The following is a 23,983-nucleotide window of genomic DNA, read 5'->3' as shown; positions in this document are numbered from 1 at the left end:
TGAAGAGGAGGCAGAAAGACTTAAGAGAAGTATGACACTTCTGAAATGTATTAACTATGATCTGAGGAGGGAAATGGGTATTGTTTTAATTTCCTACCACACTATTTAGCCAGTTCTTTAAGAAATTGGTTCATGCTGCAGCCAAGAGAGGTTTACAGACCAGGAAGGCGCTGCTATGCTTCATGCACTGATGGGATGACTGGGATTAGGGAAAGCAAGAGGGAATTTGAGTCTACTGAAGAACTGAAAAATAGGGCAGAGAAGAGTACAGCAAGTAGCAAGTGAAGAAATGCAAATGAGGTAGAGAAGGTTTCACATCAACCTTTACATTAGGCAAGGGACATAATTATCATATGTTGGAGTGTTAGAAGGGAATCTCAGCCATTTCTTCTCTCTCAAACATGCCCTCTTTCAAAAGATATCATGCAAGTGTCACTAATTTCTGTGTAGCTTACATTTTTAAAATGTGAAGTGGTTTGAGATGGGAAGAAAAAGGAAAGGAAATTTCAGGAGAGGAGAAGAAGAGGAAGAGGGAAAGGGAGATGGAGTGGGAGAGGAGAGATCTTAGAACATGAATTGCAGAAATTCAGATCACCGTGTTACTAGAGTGGAACTCAAGGTTTTTGAAGCCCAAAATTAGTCAGTCTGAAAAGTTCAGGGCTAATTCTGCAGTATTTGTGCAGTGGTAAATCCATAATGACTGTATAAATGAGAACTTATTTCCAATTTGCACTCTAGATATACAGGAGAATTGGCCCATCACCTGCAAGTATCTACTTGGCTATTACTATTACCAACCTACAGCCATGGCAATACATTACCAGTACCTTTATCACTGCCTAAATGAAGCATCAATAATTAAATTCCCATTTAAAAAATCAGGAAATTATTCATGCCATCAGCCCTCACTATCAATAACAGAAGTAAACCTAACTATCTCATTATCCAATTGCAATGTGTGCAAACAGAACTGCCTGTTGTTGACAATAAATATTTGATAAGTGAGGAAACAGGACGGGTAAACCAGGGATGTATGGAGTGGTTGCTTTATAGTTACCACAAGAGTTGACCCAGATCGTGATGGTTTACTCTGTTTATACCTCAACTTATTTTCTTTTCCTCTCAACAAAAAACTGATCTCAGTTGGGCTGGATGTCAATTATGGATGTAAACCATCTGTTCTCTTCCTGTCTTTGTCTATGGTATTGAGACAAGCTAAACACTCAAGTTCCTATCAATTTCTGTAATTCCCAAGTTGTTGTCCTTTAAATTAGTAACGATGTGATAATTGCAGGGATCAATTAACAATACACAAATAACAAAATATTTACTTGCTAAGGGTGCTTGAGCATGCTGGGATTTTAACTATGTTCATGAAAAGCTGATTTTAGTGTAGTCTCAGCTTTATGTTTACCAGTGAAATCTAACCAATCTATTCCTACAGACTAGAGTTTGGGAGAATGTAGTGCATGTCATGTATTAAGTATAAGACTTGGAAACAAACTAGGAATCAGCTGTTGGAAACAGCAACCAATAAAGGAAGTGGATGTACAGGATCCAAAAGTCAGCTCCTCTCCCACTTGAAAGATGGTTTAAGTTCAACCAGTTTCACCTGGATATTCACCACCTGTTCACTCAGAGGATGGTGCCTAGCAACATATCATGTTTTATTACTGAACTAAAATCACCTGGATGCTGATTCAGGTTATACTCTGGCAAGATACATAACCAGCATAAATTTCCAAGAGATCAGTCAGCTCTTTTACATGGGGCAATAGCACATCTCCAGTGAAATTGAAAGCATCTTTCACATGGTTGACTGCAAAGCCTAAGTAAAGCCAGACTTGCTGCTGTGGTATGATATCACTTTTCACCTCAAAAGGCTCAGAAATGGCCCAAGTACCTTGTGACAAAAGCATCCAAATGTATAAAAGCATCCACAATCCAAAAGATGAGCCAGTATTGCTTCACTTCACAGATGTCAAGGGTACTTTGCAAAGTGAGAGGACAAGAAAAAGGTATCACTGGTAAAAGGCTTAAGAAATTTCTAGTAATTGTTTTGCAGGCAGTAAAGTGATGCTGTTTTCAAAGGAGCAGTGCAAGGTCAGACTGTACCACATGAAGGCTAGATAACTCTTACAGAAGAGGTCAGCCTGACCCAGGGAACTAGTCTGCCCTTTGAAAATAGCTGGGAGCCTTTGTAATAACAGAGCTTAAGTGTGTGTGTACTGTCCACCAAACACATGCTCTGGATGGTGTTATTGTGCTGATAAAATTGTTTACGAAAGAACAAATCAAACATTTTTAAACATTTAAACATAATTCATTTATTAAATATTAATCTGCCTAAAAAAATTCCATTATAAAAATGTAAACAAAATAAAAACAAATAATTGAATGCAAATAAAAGATAAAATTATAAAGGCAAAAATAAAGAAGCACAAGTTCCAGGCTGTCTCTGCAGAATTACACATCAGTGGTGAAAAAAATACATACACTACCACACCTACAGCATTATACTCACCAGCACAAAAAGCACAGTAGCTGTCAAGCACTAATACTTTCCGGCCACCGCCCTACCACACACCTTGACCGAGCAGTACATGTTGCTCCTTCAGGAGTCAGTGTTAGGTGCAAGAACTTCTGGAGTAAATTGGCAGCCCTTTTTTGCTCAATACTGGTTAACACAAACGTTTTGCTTGCACAATACTGCTATCATCATGTCCCAGTCTGCTCCAATATGGCTATTCACTGTGATGATCACAGTGTGATATAGAAGACCTAGCTGCATTTTAAATTCCTTTTCCCTTCCTCTTACCCACAGCTTCTGGACATTTTTCTTCAGAAGCTTCTTTCAATTTCATCTTAAAAATTTAGTGATGAGAATAAGAGTGTGTGTGGGGCCCACTCAGAGCATTCCTGAGAAACAGTGAATGAGGCACAGTGGGAAGGAGAGCAAGGGATGCAGAGGAGACTTTAGATGGGCAGTAGGAAGTAAAATACTTTATTTCAAGAATAAATGGAATATTCATATTTCTATACTGTTTTTATTAACTCTGTTGTCTGCAATGTTTTTATGAGCAATAGGCATATATACAGGACTCCTCTATGGAATGACCATGAGCTGACATGAAAGGATGAGAAAGCCATCCTGTCAAGACCATACATTATCTAGCACTGAATATTTAATACAAATGTGGACATTACCAGTTCTATTGTCAATAGAGAAACTGAATAAATCAGATGACAGCAACTGGACTGAAGTGTGATGCAGATTACACTTACTAAAAAAAAAAAAAAAAAAAAAAAAAGAAAACAAGAAAAAAATGTTAAGAACAAAAAATTGAGCCAAGAACATGAAAGAGATAGTCAAAATATCGGAAAGAAAAGAAAATTTGGCAAGATTATGGTACGAGTCACCTGTTACAATTCTGTTGATAGATTAATATGAGTAGATAAAAACAGCAGTGTCCTTTGCAAAAACCCCAGTGCTCCACATGTGTCCTGTGCGGATGCAGTTCCAGATTAACAGCAGAAGGTGCTCGGTATATTGGATACGTATCAAATGACAACACTGTTATTATTGAATCTCTTCAGGGTGGAGGGCTATCTGTTCAAAATTAACATTTTGATATATCAGCCTTATTTTGGGAAATATACTTCTGTGTCTTTAACAAGCTTTTTTACTGGAATATATCTTTTTTTGTGTACATCTGTTTTCCCACAAGAAACGGACAATGTTAATTTGTTAAAAAATGTGCAATAAAATTTCTGATATTTTCCAGCACTTACCACTCCTAGAAATATATAATTGTACAACTTCTAACTTTGTTTAAATTTAAAATCTTGAAAGGAAGTTAAATTCCTAAATAAAAAAAAAAATCAATATTTTTAATTCACTCTCTTTTTTTCCTTTTCCTTCTGATCTGTCATTTATTTTTGGTCTTTGCCAAATGTATTTATTGACTATCTGTTTGGTTAACACCAATTTCCTTTTGCTCAAACCTCTCCTACACACCAGCTCCATGTATATCTCTCCTTCTTCCCACTCTTGACAAAAAAAAGCACTGACTTTGAAAAACTTGGCAAGCTGCTAATGCTGTGGATTAGTGTGTTCTGCCTTAAGTGAAATCAAGTTCTCTGCCCTTTGGGGATAGAACAACCATCAGGTTTAATTTCATTTTCTGATATTTTAGCAGTTATGTCAGGACTCCTGCAGACAACTGGGAGTGAAGCACCTTTTTGACAACAGTCTTCAGCACATCTGACAAAAGGACATGTATATGATTTTATATAAGAAAGAGGAAGTCTGAGGCTATCAAACACCTACACGATACAACTAAATCAAACATCAAAGTGATGGATCTCAAATATAACTGGATATGCCCTTGATAGACTTCACAGTGTTTCCTTTTATTATTTTCCATTTTTGCTACATTTTATAGGACAATTTAATTCAGTGCATTTGTCCAGAAGTGAAATTGTTATTCTTTTATCTTTCTAAAATGCAATTGTATAGTAAAGCTAAAGGAAATTAATTATATCACCTCAAGAACACACACACTCCCCTCCCAAAAAATAAGGAAAAAAGAGACATTTTTTACAACTTAGGGGCATTTTCTCTGTAAGTTAGTTTTATATGTCCACCTACATATCTGGAATATTTGATGCAGTTCAGACAAAAGAACTCCCTATGTTTCGTTTCATAAGAGGTGAGATTAATGTTCTTTCTTTTTCTCTTTCCATCAGAAAACAAGTTGCACTTCAGGCTGTGCACAGACTGGGACAGCAGGGAGATGATGTTAAAAAGGGTTTGAAGCATGTCAAAGCAAAAAAAGTTACAGTATAAATACCTTTTTCTCAAGTGGGTGAACAATTTCTATTTTATCCTCTGTCTGACAAAAATTCAGGGGGTTCTTAATATATAGAAATAGGCAAAACCAAAGTGAAATATTTAGAGTAACCAGTGAGAACTCCTCCTTTGCAAATGGATTGAGATTCTGAAATCAATTTCTTTTGTCTCAGAAAACTTCTGCACCCTTTACCCTGAAATACACATCACACAGTGAGTTTCATCCCATAAGTGCATGAATTTCCTCCCCAGTCACAACACACTGTTAAAATTAACTAATAAAAAGCAGATGTAAGATCATTATCTGTAATGAGTGCTTTCAACACTCGCTGCCCAGTAGGACCTGATGAAAACATATGAATCAGACTGTGACAAAAAATTATGCAATAGTGGCAGTAGTAAGCAGTTTCTGGACCTCTGCATCTTCTGACAAGTGAGCTGTTGACTATAACTGATTGATTTAATAGGCTTGAAAACCAAATGCACTGAATTCAGAGGCAGAGCACTTGATGATCTCAGTAAACTTTGGATTAGACTGTGTATGAATAAAGTTCAAGGTCTCAAGTCAGGAAAATAGAATGCTTTTGGAGATGAGCATGAAGAACTAAGGGTAATGACTGTATAACTGTCATTCTTGGATTTAGCGGGCTGGAGGTGGAATAAGGAGGGGAAAGAAAAAAAGATAACAAGGTGTCAGATGCAAAATTCAGACATACTAATGCAATCAATCACTGTATGTGAATAATCCTAGCAGAACATTTATGTGGACAGCTCTCCATCTGGAAGAAATTCTCAGGAAGCTTAACAGCTGTGTCCAAGTAAAATAATACAAGCTGTAAAATAGATTTCTGTGCTGTGAATCATAACTTCTCCTAGGAATAAAAATAATAGGAAATAATTCAATAAAAAGTATATGTACATGAAAAAAAGAAAAATAAATACACATATTACTAAGCCAAGTTCTGCTCTTCATGCATTTCAAAGCTTCCATTGACTACCACAGTGGTTTAGTAGTGTCACAACTGAAACCAGAACACAGACAAACTGGGAAATCACTGTCAGCTGCTGATGCCCCACAACTGTGAAATGTAGAGACCTTGTTGCTTGTAAAAATATTCATTTCTTGGACTGATCATCAGTACAGGTTGGACAGTGAGAGGTCCTGGGTTTGGAGGGTTAGATTTGCTGCAATATGTATTTCCCTACCGATAAGGGTGGGGGTAAAGCTGCAATGAGGTGTTGCAGTGTCCCGTGGCACAAAAACTTGATGCCCAATTAGGTTTAGAAATAGTGACAAAGAGTTGATGCCCAATTAGGTTTAGATAAAGCTCTTCTCTGTAAACCTCAATTACCTGTGATGCCTTATGACATTCAGCGTTTACAAAGTATAATTACACAATAGTGTCTGACATTTAACGTCTATGGATAATTTAAAAGCCTTCTACTTCAAAAGGGCTGCTCATGAGCAACAGTAATCACTTCAATTAGCTTGGCACCGTTAAAATGTAACAAGACCATCTGACTGCTATTAGAACCAGCCAAGCTCTTCAAGTGTGTTAATTTAGCAGTCATTGCTAATTTCTGGGCTTTGCTGCATTTGCATAGGAAAACATAGCCGCGTCAGCCAGAAAAGGAGTTTCATTCCTGCAGCAACTTCCTATTCTTAGTGAGGTTTTTATGGTAGTGTTGTTTTCAGCAATAAACGTGTTTCAAACAGTGAACTATTGAGAGAAAAAGGGGTTTGATTCACTAAGGGACTTTTTCAGGATCTAGGTCCAAATTATCAATACAGCTTTCAAGCTGTTTTTTTTAAGCTGCTCAAAACAAAAGAGATCCCTCGATGGAAAAAGGAAAAAAAAAATCTCCATCTCTACCACAACTCCTTTATGCAGTATTAAGACTTTGTCCTGTAGGGACTATCAGATACCTTCACATTTTTTCCAGAGCTTGTTGAGGCCTCTGTAAAATTTACTGGCAAATCAAGATCCTCACTATGTATTATGGGAACCGGGAAGAGAGAAAGTATTACATCACCACAGATGCTTCTTTCTTTTCAACCGCTTAATATAGTGCGATATTCTGCAGAAGCAGCAAATCTCTGTAAAGTGGAAGACTTCTCCAGAGACCAATCTTATCAGCTTAGTAATTCTTTTTAAACTACTGGGACTAATCAGAGGAGCAAAGTGGAAAGAAAATTCTGAGTTATTTGTGCCTGTACCTGAGAATAAGTGGACTAGGATACCTATGGGTAGCCAGTAAAAGCTAAAAGTTCAAATCTTATAAAGCAATAGTTCTCAAATAAATCAAAACAAACTAATGAAACATCACAAAAGCTGGGAAAAAAAAATAGCCAAGATCAGATCCTCATGAACAATCTTAGCACAAATGCTGCAGTGTACAAGAGTATAAATTGAACAACCCATATATTAATTGAAAGACCAGCAGCAAGTGGTCAGCATGTTCCACCTTGCCATAAACTCAACTGCGTCTTGCCTGTGGCCTAAGGTAAACTTTATGTCACTACTGCTTTCAGCTACAGCGATGTTAGGTTTTTTTAAAACACTATTGAGGCATCATTTCTGTAAGATGTTATAAATATAACCTTTACATATAATGCTTAGTAGTCCTAAAAAACAGGTGGTGAATAAACTGAAATACAATAAAGTAAATACCTACAACAAGAAAGTTTCTGACAAAGGGATAGCCAAAGAAAGAAGCTAGTGGGGTTTTACTAGCTCTACCCTAATGACAACAATAGTCCAAAACACATTTACTACACTTAAATATGACTGAAATCTGCTCACTTGGGAAGTACCAGAAAATTACATTGGACAGTAGGCTGAATATGAGCCAAAAACATGCTCTCACCACAAAATAAGACAAACCTTGTAGAGACTACATTTGGACTTTGGCCAGAAGATGAAGGAAAATTATTATACTATTTTTTTGGCACTGCTAAGTTTTCACCAGCAATATTGTCTTCAACTTTGGTACCATTTTCTTCATATTTTAAATCAGTGACTGGATTTTTAAGAAAATAGTTTGAAGATAAATGTTGAAATGACCTAAGCCTTTTATCTGTGTATCCCTGGTATGGAACACTTACAAAACACCCTAATTTTCTCATAAGACTCCTTAAACTTCCTGGTCCAATCTAATATGTACCATGACAAAGTTTTCTCTATCATTCTAATAGGAGTTACAAAGATTACAAAATATGTAAATGAAAGTCATTCAGTTTCCAAAGGCTTCTGTGATGAAAGGTTAACCACTACCACTTTCAAGCATCAGTAGGCATTCCTTACAGTCAGATGAGAATCACACTACTAATGAGCTAAATGCTTGATGACTTGAAAGTTGACCGACTGAAAGGCACATCATATTGCTCCTTTTAGAAAATTAGGTGAGGTCACAATCCTGACCACATTGTTAATAGGAACAAGCAATTATCTACATATGATAGTACAGAAATAAGGGGAAGTATTAGTTAAAATTACCTTGAAGTGGCCAGGCGGAGAATGCAAGAAGGATTTGGTGGAAGAAAAAGCTTCACATAACATTTTCACTTCATATTAATTTACTTCTTCAAACAGAGTAAAATTTAATTTTGTGTGTTCGTAAATTTCAAGAAGCTTGCATTACTTTCTGCCTTGTTTTCAAAGATATCAGAGAAGTTTAACAAAAATTCCAAATGTACATGTACAGGTATAGAGTACATGAAAATTACATAATATCATTGTGCAGATTAAGGAAGATTTGGTTTATGGATACCACAACATTTTGACACACAGTTTTACACAAGAATAACATGTTTGTCATTTCCCAAAAATGGTTGGCACCAGCAACTCTCAGGACCAGCCTTAAAATACTGTATTAACATAAACTCAGTGCAATATCAGACAGTAAGGGAAGTTCTCTGGTGTTCCAGAGCTGGAGAAATGCTTCCTCTTTGTAATTCTACCTTCAGCATCAAAGGTAAAATGTGTAAGCAGAGAAAAAAGGAATATGACTAGATCTCTGCTTGTGCTCAATGATCCCTGTGCTGACTGCCCAATAAATCTATAAATATAGGCAGAGAGCCAGAGCTGCTGTAAATTGTAAAAGATGCCACCCCTGATCTTGTCCAGGATTAAATAGGAAAAGAAACAAAATGGCATTTTCTTCCAATTCTCCAGTGTAACAACACATACAGCCTGCATAAATTGCAACGACTACTCTGACAAAACCCACAACCACCAAGAGGATTTCAGACCAAATTTTCTGCCTCCACTTCCTTTTTTTATTCTTTTGTAAAGTAATACAACTTTATGACAGAAAATATAGAAAAATGAAAAAATTATAATCAGCTTTATTGTACTTTTCATAGAAACAATCAAACCAATATATTTTCTTTCTTTAGTTCATGAAGGAAAAAAAAACAGGGGAAAAACTGATTACATTCACAGGCAGGAAACTAAACTGGTGCATGTGTAAGGAGGAAAGAAAATACCAGCATAAAACTGATTCAACAGCAAAACTTCTATGAGAAAAGGACACATGACATATTTGTTCAATATTGGAAATCTTCTTTAATTTACTCACTGTAAAAACTCCTACAAACTTGCATCTTTTATAATAGACAAGGCTCATCAGAATGTCATTTTACAAATTCTTCTACTGCCCTTCTGATGCGTATTTCCCCTTAATTCTTACAATAAACTGGCCAGACTATGATTACTCTTTTCAGCACAATTTTCTTGGAGTTCTATGCTCATTTCAAGGTCAAGCTCATTGCATTCTCTTGAGGTAATTTATTTGGTGCAGGAGGGGTCTCTGTTTTTCTTCTGGACCTTGTGTTTACACCACCAGAATCTCATCTCATCTACGTAGCAGCTTTCTCATTCTGTAGCAATTTCCAACCTGACTTCTCAAAGCTCTCAGTGGACTTTATGAACTTATGCTACCTCACCCCTTCCTGGCCTTCAGCAGTGAGCAAAACAGTAGTGCTACAACAAGCATTTTGATTGTTGCTGAAATATATAGCCTGAAAGATAATTAAAAAATGAACCCAGACTACAAAAATCTTACGCTTTGTTGAAAAGAACAGAAGATATTTTGATGAATCTCTGTAGACAATGAACTTTCTTTCCAGGTCATGCCATGGGTGAAGGTGGTTCACTCGATATTATGCTCAAAGTATCAGTAATAGGGATGCCAAAAGACAAGAGAGACAGGAAGCAAAGGGAGCGAAAAACCCAAAACACTAGGCACAGCCACAGTAGTAATAGTAATGTGACACTGAATAAAATTAACAGACATCAGGCTTTGAGGCTGAACAATGGCTAGGAAGGTGACAAAATGGTAAGTAAAGAGCCATAAACTCCTGCTGTGCAGCTCCTATGCTACTGAGAGAAACAGAACTTTTACATTCTTTTCAAATATATAGGATTGCAACGAGAGCACCTGATTCTACCTTGAATTTCTCCCACTAGTGTTTTTCTCGAAGACTAACCTTTAGCTACCCAGAAAGCTATCACATTCCAATGTAAATCATCATACCACTAATTATTATAGGACAAGCCAAATTCTTCTCTCAGCATTTTCATGGGAATAAATGGGAATGATATCATGGGGGAAGACTAATATCATGGCTTGAATTAACCACTTTTTTCCTGTCACTCTCTGCAGAGTGTTTTCTTACTCCTATCTGTCCAGCACATAATTTTTGAATCAAGACTTTGGCACCCGAGAGTCAAGACTTCCTCCTCAGGACTTTAAATGACTTTGTCTCCTCAGGAAACCTTTGATTTTCTCCTCACTGTACCTAATTTCTCACCAAGCCTTCATACCACCACAATGTTCAACACATCTCATACAAGAATATGGTGACCTTACACACTCCAGGCAAGTGGAAGACGGTTGTATATTGTATATCCTATCTCAAGGAAAGAGATAGTACACAATCCTGATTTTCATTTCTTTACTTCTATTCTCCCCCTAAGTAAAGATAGAGGCATTTCCTTGTGCAGCTGGTGGGCTATGACCTAAGCCAACACCCATCCTCTGACTATCCCCAAACACTGCTCTTTCACTCAGTGTAAGCTGATGCTACATTCCTGCACAGATGACAGACACCAAAGTGTTCAAGGGGTCCTGATCACAGTGAAAAGACTTCTGTGAAAGACATGGCTATATTTCTTATCCTGAGCAGTCTTAGCCATGCCCAGAATGGAGATGAGGAGAGTATCAGACAATTGGCACAGGCTCATTGATTGCTGTAGGGTCATATCTAACACCTGACTGGTCTGATAACTTGGTAACTTTTACATCCATAAAATCAGCAGCAAGAACACTAACAGTGAACAGTGCAGCTAAACCCAGTTTTCTACATCTCTGCAGATTCATCCTGTACACAGTTAGGGATAGCCCAGTGGCAAGTCATGTGGAAGATTTTACCAGCATCTTTCCATCCAGAGTCCAAACCACATGACCACAAAATTAGGTAAGTGCGAAACAAAACCTCTCAACCTGGTAATAGCCAGTGTTAATTTACTGACTTTCACTCTGTTAAAGCCTTTTCAGCAGCACACTGGAGAGAAAAGCTGTCTTGTTCTTGCCTGTAGGGGTGTTTTGATGAGCTGAAACTTTATCTACATTGACAAGACACTAGTGAACAAATGTCAGAGCATTTTTATTCAGATCTCCACCACACCTTTGGAATGCTTCCTGCATCTCTGTGGACTACAAGAAGGGGGGGGAAAACAACCCAGAAAATAAAACATGTGACTTTGACTTCTCACCGAACTTTAGCTAAACGTCTAGCAGCCAGAATATACCATCAGATTAGTCAAAATTATACTACCTCTTCCCTCTCAAAAAGAAAGACCTGGACCAAAGGCTCTATACGCATTTCAGGAGGGGGGCAAAGAGGGCAGTGCTTGTGTGCAAGAGCCAAAGGGAGAGAGGCTATAGTTTATTCTGCCACTCCTCTCCAAAATAAGAAACAGTCAAGCAAGGAATAAAATACATGTGAAGGGAATTGATTTAATTTAATCACCATAAATAAGTTGTAAAATCACTTCTTCATTTCATGTCAGATGAAATATTCAATGGTTCTCCAGCCTCCTTCTGTTCTTTCAGCTGAGGAGACACAGGGCGTCTTTGTCAGCAGAGGCAGATGCTCAGGAGGCTGAGGCAGACTTGCCATCTGTCCACAGATGATCAGCTCATCCCTGATGCGGGTGAATATGCCCTCAAACAGTGGGGGAAGTGAAAAATAAATACACTGGCTTTACACCAAGCAAGCCTGAACCACATTTTAGGAGAAAAGACACAGATGGTACAGAGACAGGTACATAACTGAAGAGAAGTACTTTACAGTTAGCAAAAACTGTAATAATTAAGCCCCTACCAGAAATGCAAGCAATCTTTGTGACAATCCTTGTTGAAAGGATTGGCAATTCAAGGGAAACTGACTTAATACAATTGTAATAATTTACCCCAAAAAATGAAAGCACTAGCAGAGCAAATCAGTACTTCATTATATTCCTATTCTTCCAAGCACACCTTACTGGAGAGAAAAGCAGCACACAATGAGCTCCTTTTTACTTTCTAGCCTTCACTCAAGACACAGTCAGATTCAGAGACCAACCACGTATCAAAGGATCCTGCAATGTGCACATTTGAGCACCAGCATAAGATGCCCCTATAGTTCAGTACATCTTAAATATGGGCTGCAAATAACATGGTTTTAGGTTACATCTCACTATATAAGCCACACAAGCTAGAATATTTCAAGGGATTTCAAATCCCTTAATGAATGGGCATATTGAAGTGTTATCTTTAAATAGTATAAATATATTTCCTCTTTCAATATTCTGTTTCCTAAAGATAGATGGAGTGCTTAAGAACACACTGTACCACATGACCTAAAATAAGATTATTAAAAAATCTTAAAAAGTTTCACACTAGAAGTTGAACTCTTTTAAACTCTTCTTCATTGTAAATATTAATATATAATCACAGCTAGGATCCATTCCACCTGTCATACTATGAGATTGACATTTCATGGGTTAATCCACATGCTTTTTATCTTATGACAGTGGTAAGAAATTATGAAATTTTCATTTAACCTAACATCCAACAACTATTTTTAGTAGCAGGGAGTCATGTTTAAAATAATGCTGTTTATAAATTTGCTCTTACAGTTGTCATTCTGGAGGCAAGTGTCTGTCTGAGACACCTCTCCATCTCCTTTCTGACAGCAAGAACCATCTTTCTTGTGCCATGTTCTCCACCTGTAAAAATCTGCAAATATATTTGGTTCTAGCTACCTGGAAAAAAAGAGATCAGTATTGTAATTCTCAGTGATGTTTGTCTATTTAGGACATCTAGTGGTCCCGCTTAATGAATGCACAGATATCAAGGGTCGCATGCTCAACAATTGCAATTCAGTGTTGAAAACCTCCCTGTATACACACACAATAATATAGAGTGTCGAAAACTCCAAGATCACTTGGAAAAGAAAAAACCTTGGACATATTCTGGACAGTTTCCTTAAAATGTCAATTCAAGAGTAAGAATCAAAAGTTCAGGCAACCAGGTCAGTGACAAACTCCTCATGTCCAGCTGAATGACAAGAATTTAAGTTTACTCCAGGAAGCAAGCAAGACCTCACGGCCCAGTCACAAATCTCCCAAGTGAAGGCAGAGCCCTGACCCATCTGAGGCATGTCTTGTCCAGCTGGATCAGAACATACAGTCAAAATAATGTGTTATCCTGCTCCTGACACTTAGCAGCCCTAAAAGTAGTGTACATCATATTCGTTGGTTGGCTAAGATTGGAACTGGGGAGTTTTCAGGTTAATAATTCTTCTGAAGTGTGCATTATCATTAGCTGTTGCAATTCTGAATATTCTTGTTAGTGATCGGTGTCCTATCCTTTTTGTGATTCATGCTAACTTTGGTTACAATATCATCTTTATAGCAAGTGTCAGAAAAATCCCTCCCTTAGATTTAAAAGATGGTAAAAATACCTGTAGGATAAGGAAAGTGTAATGAGAAGTTTTTTTATTGCAGTGTGCTGGGTACTCCAAGATCACAAGGATCTAAAAGCACACCAACTGTTTGAAAATCGTGCCTTTTGTATTCTTGCAGTTACATAAGCTGTTACATATTCATTGACCACCAGTTTTTTATCTTAAAAGGTAATTTCTCCGACCCGGTGTAGCAGTTTGAGCCACATTAGAAATCCAAAATCCAGTTTCCAGGCTTCCCCCCAACCCCTTCCCACAATTTATCCTAACACCGGAGAGAAACTTTCAGACCATCAGGGGAAGGGGGAAGTATATACATTTATTTACACAAATAAATATACTGTACAAACTAAAAGCAACTATATATATATATATATTTACATTTCTGTCAGTCCTTTTAGCCCCTTCCTTTAACTTTAGTCCAGAAAGAAGCCTTTCAAGGCTGGAAAGTAACCAGTCCCTCTTGTGGGAGTGTTCTGGGTCTGAACGCTCCCCCTTCACCAAGCTCCAGTTGTTTGTTGCAGTCTCTCCTCCTCATGAAGTCCAAGAAGATAGCTTTGAGTCCTTGCTCTTCTGCTACTGTGTGACTTCTCCCTCTCAGTGTCATACGTCGGTTCGTAGGCTGCTGCAGTGTAGTTTAGCTTATCAAGCGTCTGTGTCCTGGAAGGTTGATACCTCCTTCGGGTTTTCAGCTGTCCTGCATTTAGATCACAGCAGGGACATCCTCCAGGCCCCTCTCTATCAGGGATCTGTCTCCAATTCTTGCCTGGGATTCTTCTCCCTAGCAATCGAGCCTCCTCCGGCCTGTCCACTTGGCTCTGCTCTAATGCTGAGCCTCGCATCCACTCTCACTAAACAGTGAGAGGGAAAAACAGCCCTCCTCTACAGCTTGGCTGCAAAGGTGGGGGGGAAAGAAGAAGAGGGCCTGGCTGCAGGGCCTGCCTCTCTCTCTCTCTCTCCCACTTACCAGTTGTTTGTGAGTCGCATCCCTCACAAACATGCACTCATTCCAATGCTGTCTCTAACTCTGGCCTAGGTAGAGTTAGGGGGGCCGCAGGCCTCCCCTCCTCCCCCCTGGAGGGGGAGAGAGAAGGAGCCCAGCCACCCCCTGGCCTTCTCCACCTACACGCAGCAGACACCAACAGCCAAAACAACCAAGACAGAACTGCCAACAGCTTCCGGGGCTGTGATATATGATTTTGAGCAGAAGTGAACAATATGGACAGTGATTGGCTCTCCAGGGAACACTGCCCTGGCACCCAATCACCTCTGAGCCCCCGAACTCTCAAGGGGAGGCCAATTTCAAATCATGACATTTTTGGAGGTCCCACTGAGATAAAAAAGATAAGAACTATGATGCTTGTGATAACAGAAAGAGTTTACAGACAAAACACAGACTGTACCATTATACAGAAAGTAAAGCTATAGTGATATAAGTACCCAGAGTAGAGTTAAGTTTGTAATAATGCTATATTGATGTGTAGTAGAGAGATTTTTGATTATATTTTAGTTTGTTGAAGATTGCATGTTGATTAGAGTTTTTCAAATTGTTGTAATATGTTTATATTTCACAAAGCGAGGGGGTGGAGAGTTGTGGTGGGGGAAAACAGTTTTCCCCCTGAAGTTATAAAATGGTAAACTCTCAGGGGGTGGTGACCCTTGAGGTTTGAACCAATGTGCGCTTCTGCAAAATATAAACATATCACAAGCAGACCAGAAAAGAAAGTTGTTGTTGTAGTTGTTGTTGGAGGTGGCCATGTTGTGAAAGCCACGAGCTGAGGGGCCCTCAGCCCCATGGGGGGCTGAGCGCCCCCCCAGCCCCAGCCTTGGGGGGGGCTTGGAACAGGGACTTGGAACAGTGTAAGACTGGACTAAGTATCTGTAGCTGAGAAAGCTAAGAGTTCTTCTCCACCATGAGCAGCTGAAGCAGCGGCAAAAACAACACTGGCCAGAGAACAGTAGCAGAGAGCCAGAAGAAGATAAGGAGCAGCAAAACAAGCATGCAGCCAAGCAGGAAGACACAGTTGTCTGAAAGAGAAAGAGAGCCAGCTAAAGACCAGGACTAAGCTCTACAAAGAGAGTTTGGGTAGGAACTGAAACAAAGTCCCCAAACCCCTCTGAAACCTCCTAGGAGGAGGATGATGGACTCTTACTTGAGAAGAGTCTTGGAGTGCTACAGCACTGAAAAGAGAGAGCTGAGGAGCTCAGAGCTTCCTGGAGCTGGACCGGGACAGCCAAAGGACTGCAGAGGAGGGCTTTGCCCACAACCCCCCCCCCCCCCCACTGCCTTGAGACGGAACACAGAAGCTCTATAGGGGAATTTGAATCCCCTGAAGATAGAGACCATCACGAAGACCCCTGCGCTTCGTGATATGACGTAGTGAAGTGACCTTTGTCCTGGTGAACACAGCCCACGGAAGAGAAGACCCTCGCTTAGTCGAGTGGCCAAGGGACTTGGATACCCCCCTCGTGTGTACTGGCAGAGATCCAGCTACAGCTGCTGCATGAGAGAAGAGAGCCTGCTGCCCTAGAGACACAGCTGCTCTGAAAGTAGAAAGGATCTCTTCCTTCTTCCCTCCTGGAAGGGAGAAGAGATTTGATCCATTGTAAATACTGCTTTGTCATGGTAGAGATAGTTAAGATTGTGTGTGTAATGTATTGTAATATTTATTTTGCACAGTCATTGTAATATATATATATTCCCTTCCCCCCATTTTGAATCTTGTGTGGTGTCTGGAAAACTCATCTCTCGCTGGGTTGAGATGTGGGAGGGAGGCTAGGACTAGAGAATTGGATTTTAAGGCTCTCCCACCTGGGAGGGGGTGTTACCCTTTCCCTTGACTGATTGGGATGTACCCCCTGGACCTGTACAGGGGGGTCCCCCTGTACACAAAGGCTGCCACATGGCAGAGAGGATACATCTTTCTTTATGTATTTTCCCTATTCCCGGCTGTGAAAGGTTCCCTGGCGTCAGATCCAGACAGGACCATCCACCTTACAGCTTCCATGGTACGCTTAAAAAAAGACTTCTTGGTTAAAAGGAGTTAAAAGATCTTCCTACTATGTTCATTTGCTTATAATAAAACCAGGTTATTTCTCATACAAGGAGTTCACAATTTTAATACACATGGTATGAAAAGACATTTCCTTCTCTTTGTTTGAAGCCCAGGAGAGAATTCAGCTGCAATAAGTCAACTCTTAACCTGTATTTCCTAAAACACTGGATTTTGTCTCCATTTCTAAATATATAATTCTAGAACCAGCCTCAGACACATGGATGTCAAATCTAATTCATCTATATTTAATCACTGTAGTGAAGAGATTAAAAGGAAATTCTCTGATTTTACCACTCAGGCATTGCTACAAGAAAGACCAATGGACTTAAGAGTGATTTTTCCCCTTGGATTTTGCTCCCAATTTTCCATTCCCACAGCCTTACCCAGGCTAAAAGTAAGGAGTGAAATAAAAGTGACTTTTTTCCTGAATTGAGTCAATTAAGTACAGAACAGCTTATGGCAAAAGAGATATTATTTGGCTGTATAAAGACTCTATTTATCTCATTAGATGTAAATTCTAGTTTAGATTATGCAAGGCAGAACAAGAGAAGCCAGTACAGCTGCAGGCAAGGATCAGGGATTTTCCCCAATTCACTAGATCCGTTAAGATCTAGTTAATACAGTTCTTAGAGAGATACCTCTGCCCAAATTAAGGTGCAAATGAGATCATAGGCTGAAGTCAATAATATGGATTTTTATTTAATAGTAAATATGAGGTAGAGAGAGATAGAAAGAAATAGAAAAAAGAGAAAGAAAGAGGAAAGAAAGAGAGTGATAGAGAGATATAATAGGTAGAAAAATATCACCACTCTATGTATTCAGTCCTCTTCTTCTGGTCTTCTCCGTGGTGAAGGTTCCAGTCTTGTTGAAATAATAGTTGCAGTCTGGATCCATTGAGGGAAGCCTGCAGTGGTGAAGGAAGTCCTGGCTAGTGAGGGAAGCACACACAACGCAGAGTCTGGGTTTAGTTCATAGGAGTCCCTATTATGCTTAGTCTAGGTGGAAATGTCCCAGTACCTGCTCTGTGGCAGAGAGTTTTACACTAGATGATGGAATCATGGGATATTTCAGGAGTCTTTGACACATTCTAAGACAGTAGAGCTGCCTGTCAGCACAGCTGAGTCAATTATGGCCCATTATGGCCCATCACCAGAGATGAATACCTTCAGGCTACATATGAATGTTTCTACACTTCCCTCTATGGTAGGGAAGTTATCACAGCTGAGTCCCTTGTGTAAGGACAAAGAAACCAACCCCACCTTGCAGGATTTGCTTCATTCCTTATCTTGTTCAACACCCAGCTTGTAGCCTTAATTATTTGTCCTCTGCACCTGGGCAGTTGCTTTGCACATTATCAGCTTGCAGCTTGATTGATTGAGCCACTACCATTGCTATCATTGACATTTCTGGATGCATTTTTCTCCGGGAATAATTAGACAGTAGTACCAAAGAAGCATGGAATCACAGATTATGCTGAACTGGAAGTGTCTCAGAAGTTTCATTGAGTCCAACCCGCACAGGAGTGCGTGCTCAAGAGTATCATCCAAATGCTTTTGAACTCTGTCAGGCTTGGTGCTGTGGCCATTTTTCTGGGAAACCTGTTCCAGTATCCAACCATCCTCTGGGTGAAGGATATTTTTCTAACATCTGACCTAAACTTCCCCTGACACAACTTCAGGCCATTCCCTTGGATCCTGTCACTGGTCATCGCATAGAAGAGATCACTGCCTCCCCCTCCTCTTTCCCTCATGAGAAAGGTGTAGACTGGAATGAGGTCTCCCTCAGTCTCCTCCAGGCTGAACGTAGCAAATGACCTCAGATGCTCCACATATAGTTTCCCCTCAAGGCCCTTCACCATCTTCATTGCCCTCCTTTGGACACTCTCTAAGAGCTTAATATCTTTCTTATATTGTGGTGCCCGAAACTGCACACAATGTTCAAGGTGAGGCTGCAACAGTGCAGGTGATGCTTTGCCTGATACCCCCCAGGACATGGTTGGCCCTCCTGGCTGCCAGGGCACTGCTGACTCATATTCAACTTGTCATCAATCAGGATCCCCAGGTCTTTTTCCATGGCACTGCTTTCATTCCCCAGTCTGTACAAACATTCAGTGTTGCCCCATCCCAGGTGCAGAATCCGGCACTTTCTTTTGTTGAACTTCATATGGTTGGTGATTGCCCAGTCCTCTGATTTGTTGAGGTCTCTCTGCAGGGCCTCCCTGCCTTTGAGGGAGCCAACAGCTCCTCCCAGTTTTGTGTCATCTGCAAACTTGCTCAGTATCCCTTTCAGTCCTGCGTCAAAGTATTTAGGAAGATTGTTGAAGAGCACAGGGCCCAAGATGGAGCCTGTGGAACCCCACTGGTGACAGGTCACCAGTCTGATGTTACCCTGTTCACTATTACCCTCTGTGCTTGACCTGTGAGCCAATTGCTCACCCACCACATCATGTGTTTATCCAGCTGTGTGCTGGACAGTTTGTGCAGAAGGATCCTGGGAGAGACAGTACTGAAAGCTTTACTGAAATCCAAAAAGATTACATCAACTGGCTTTCCTTGACCAACTTGTCATAAAACGAAATCAGGTTGGATAAGCAGGACTTTCCTGTCATGAAGCCATGCTGGCTGTGACCAATGACTGTGTTGTCTTTCAGGTGTTTTTCAATACTTCCCAGAATAATCTTCTCCATAACTTTACCAGGCATTGAGGTGAGACTGACAGGCCTGCAGTTTCCAGGGTCCTCCTTCTTTCCCTTCTTGAAAATCAGAACAACATTCACCAGTTTCCAGTCAGCTGGGACCTCTCCAGGCTCCCAAGGCCACTCAAAAATAACCGAGAGAGGTTTTATGATGACATCAGCCATCTCTTTGAGAGTTCTGGGTTGAATCCCATCAGGCTCCATAGATCTGTAGGGATACAGCTGGAGCAGCAGATCGCACTCAATTTCAGGGTCAACTGGGAGTTTCATCATCCGTGCAGTCATGGCCCTCCAGCTGGGGTACTGAGATCCCCTTGGTCTATCATCCATGTGGAAGACAGAGGCAAAGAAAGCATTAAACACCTCTGCCTTGTCTCTGACCCTGTTTGTGAGATGACCATCCTCATCCTGTAACAGACCAATGACATTTTTATACTATTTCCATTATTGTATTTGAAAAAACTCTTTTTATTGTTCCCCACATTTCTGGCAGCTTCAACTCCAGTTGGGCTTTAGCCAAATGAATTTTCTCCCTACAGTGGCAAGGAGCATCCCTGTGAGTTGAGTCTAGTCTGCATATCAGGCCCTCTGTTCCCCTTAGTAGGGAGTCTCCTATTACAACTATGCTTCTTTTCCTCTTAACAGAGGAGGTCCTGATGCAGGGTACAGGTGGTGGTGTTTAGGGAGATCCCACTATCCCAGAAGGACTTTCACCCTCCTCATCAGTTGTCTGGCCTTCCAGAGCCTCATACCTGTTGTAGAAGGTGCCCATCCTACCACCTTAATCTTATCCCAAGTTCCCATTATAGTCCAAATTAGTAGACATATCTGGGGAGGGCTTCAGTGAGCAGTTGCTTCCTTGCACAGTTTGCTACCATGGACAAAAGTATTTCAGTGATCTTAACAATGTTTAAGCCATTAACCATTACAGTCTCTCACAACATCTCAGCTAACAGTCATAGATCTACCTGTGTCTATGGGTACAGTATCTCAAGCAGATTTCCCACTCCCACCAGGCAAAAACCTGTCAGACTGGTCGCATTTTTACTACATTCTTCAAGCATGGGTGACCCTTCTGGAGGTATGTACCATATAGCTTGCAACCACACAGGGCTATAGAGACTATGTTCCTATTAGAACGCTTCGGGCAAGTCTTTGATTTCCTGCTTTATTATCACCTACCTATAAACAAACTGAAGGAGGTACCCAGGGACAACCCTTTGTCCTGTCCACCGTTTCAGGATGTAACAGAGCAAAGCAAGTATATCCAGAACATGCCGAACCTGGGCGGGCAGTAGCCACAGGAGAACCGAAACCAGACAGACAGAAAAACAAAGCAAACATTCTGACCCCAGTACCTATCGAGGCGGGGGTGCCTTTTATTGGCACCAGCCTGGCGGGGCCCCCCATTATTCTAAAAGAACCCACTATCCACCCTGACCTTATCCTTCCCCCACTGTGTTTCCACATATCTTCAGGCACACTACTCACCTGCGACATTTCATACGGGATTGTGCCGTGCTCCCTCCTGCTGGTCGACGGCCCCCCACGGCCCGCTTGACACACTACGTGTAGTCCAAGATTCAGCAATTCAGTCCATCACACAACAACCAGTAAAGTATGAATTGGGTACTGCCCCCACTTTAGGAGAAACCCTCAAGGCCATACTGCAGGTGAAAATCGGCAAGGCAGCTGGGGTTGATGGAATTCCACCTGAAGTCTGGAAACATGGGGGCCTTGCACTCCACCCCAAATTTCACGAGTTTGTGGTGCACTGTTGGGAGCTCGGTGAACTACCTTCAGACCTACGCGATGCTGTCATCATCACTTTGTATAAGAAGAAAGGTATTAAATCAGATTGCTCAAACTACCGTGGTATTACTCTGCTCTCCAATGCTGGCAAAATCCTGGCAAGAATACTCTTGAACAGACTAATACCCACTATAGCAGAAGGAATTCTACCTGAAAGTCAGTGTGGTTTCAGAGCCAACAGGAGCACCACAGACATGGTATTTGTCCTCAGACAACTGCAAGAGAAGTGTAGGCAACAGAACAAAGGTCTCTATGTAACCTTTGTCGACCTCACCAAGGCTTTTGATACTGTGAGCAGAAAAGGTCTGTGGCAGATTTTGGAACGTTTAGGTTGTCCCCCCAAGTTCCTTAAAATGATCATCTCACTCCATGAGGATCAGCACGGCCAAGTCAGATATGGCAACACACTTTCTGAGCCCTTTTTAATTAAGAATGGTGTGAAACAAGGCTGCGTTCTCGCTCCTACCCTATTCACCGTCTTCTTTAGCATGATGCTCCAAAGGGCCACAGCAGACCTCGATGATCAGGACGGCATCTACATTCGATACCGTACTGATGGAAGTCTATTCAATCTAAGGCGACTGAAGGCCCACAACAAGACCTTAAACCATCTTGTCCGGGAGCTGCTTTATGCTGATGACGCCGCTCTTGTTACCCACACAGAAGCAGCTCTGCAGCGTTTAACATCCTGCTTTGCAGATGCTGCTGAGCTCTTTGGGCTGGAAGTCAGCTTAAAGAAGACAGAGGTCCTCCATCAACCTGCACCTCAGGAAGTCTTCCATCATCCCCACACCACCATTGGCCAATCAGAGCTCAAATCAGTCCAACAGTTTAACTACCTTGGTAGCCTCATCTCCTCAGATGGTAAGATCGACGGAGAGATAGACAACAGGTTAGCTAAGGCATATAGTGCCTTTGGAAAACTCCACAAAAGAGTATGGCGTAATAAACACTTGAAGAAAAGCACCAAGATCGGTGTTTACAAAGCCATAGTGTTGTCTACTCTCCTATATGGTTCCGAATCATGGGTCATCTACCGCCACCACCTGCGTCTCCTAGAACACTTCCATCAATGCTGCCTCCGTACAATCCTTAACATCCGCTGGTCTGATTATGTGACCAATACATCTGTACTAGAGCAAGCAGCTGTCACTAGTATTGAGGCCATGTTGCTGAGAACACAGCTGCGATGGGCAGGGCACGTCTCAAGGATGAAGGACCACCGCCTTCCTAAGATCCTGCTCTACAGTGAACTTGCCACTGGCTACCGCATGAGAGGAGCCCCGAAGAAAAGATACAAGGACTCCCTGAAACAACATCTCAGCCTTGGGCATATTGATCACCATAACTGGTCTACTCTCTCAAATCGGGAGGCCTGGAGACACACCATCTATAACGCAGCTGTCTCCTTCGAGAACACACGCAGGATCACTCTCGAGGAAAAAAGGCAACGCAGAAAGAACCGTGTCTTGCAGATTACACCATCTAAGGAGTCTTTCTGCTGTGCCTTTTGCAATCGGATATGTCTGTCACGTATTGGCCTCGTAAGCCACCAGCGTGCCTGCAGCAAAAGTGGATAGTGCCTTCCCAAATCTTCGTTCGCGAAGCCTAGCCATGAAGATGAACATTCTTCAAGCAGTCATACTTTCCTCACTATATTCCTCAATTAAGTGTATTTTAGGCAAGAGTGTAGAAGGAAATAAAAACATGGGCATTTTTCATCCTTCTTTATGTTTTATCCCACTATTTTCACACGCTAATTCTGGCCTCTAAACCAAGTGCTACTGAGTCTTACTGTTTAATGCCTCCTGGATGTTTATAGCCAGAGAGTCCTTGACCAGCCAGATCTAGAGCCTCTCATGTCTGTCAGTGAAGAGAAATTTCACTTGACTGACATAGATTATTAGTAGTATTGGTATTATTTTAATCATAGTATTACATAAAACTTACATGCAGAGATTCTGCCTTACTCTGCCTCATCTAGAGATGAAAATCCTTCAAGAAACTCTGTGTGGGTACATGTGTATAGTGTGCATATATATATATATGCAGTATATAGACACACACCAACACAAGCAAACTGAATCAATAGCCCTATAATTTTAAAGGCATCTAGCAACCACAAGCACCAACATCCTGTCAAAAGGTGAGAAAAAAATACAGATGCCGAGTAATCTGTGCAAGTGAAGAAGAACATGGTAAGAAAGCTCAGAGGAGTACCAGCCCAAGTCCTGCAGTAGAAGGGTGTCCCAACCAGCCACCATCTCCCAGACACCCCAGAAATTGCATTCTGTTGCTTTCAATGATTGCCCATGGTAAGAGGTACGAAGTGGTTTCTCAAGCACCGCAGCAAGCAATATTACCAGCTCAGTTGCACAGATAAAAAATTAGCATGCATGCTCCCCAGCCTGCCTCAGTGGTTAAACCTGCCACCTGTCAGCTTGCATCCTCGTAGGCAGGAGATAACAGCTGGGGCAGCTGCCGGTACACACTGCCTGACAGCACCCTCTCCAGAGGCCTGATATTATTACAGACCACACCTCTCTCTCCACGCA

This window comes from Chiroxiphia lanceolata, chromosome Z (assembly GCF_009829145.1).
Source record: "Chiroxiphia lanceolata isolate bChiLan1 chromosome Z, bChiLan1.pri, whole genome shotgun sequence".
Classification (NCBI taxonomy): Eukaryota; Metazoa; Chordata; class Aves; order Passeriformes; family Pipridae; genus Chiroxiphia; species Chiroxiphia lanceolata.
The sequence above is the reverse complement of the archived record's forward strand: the minus strand, read 5'-3'. Positions refer to the sequence as shown.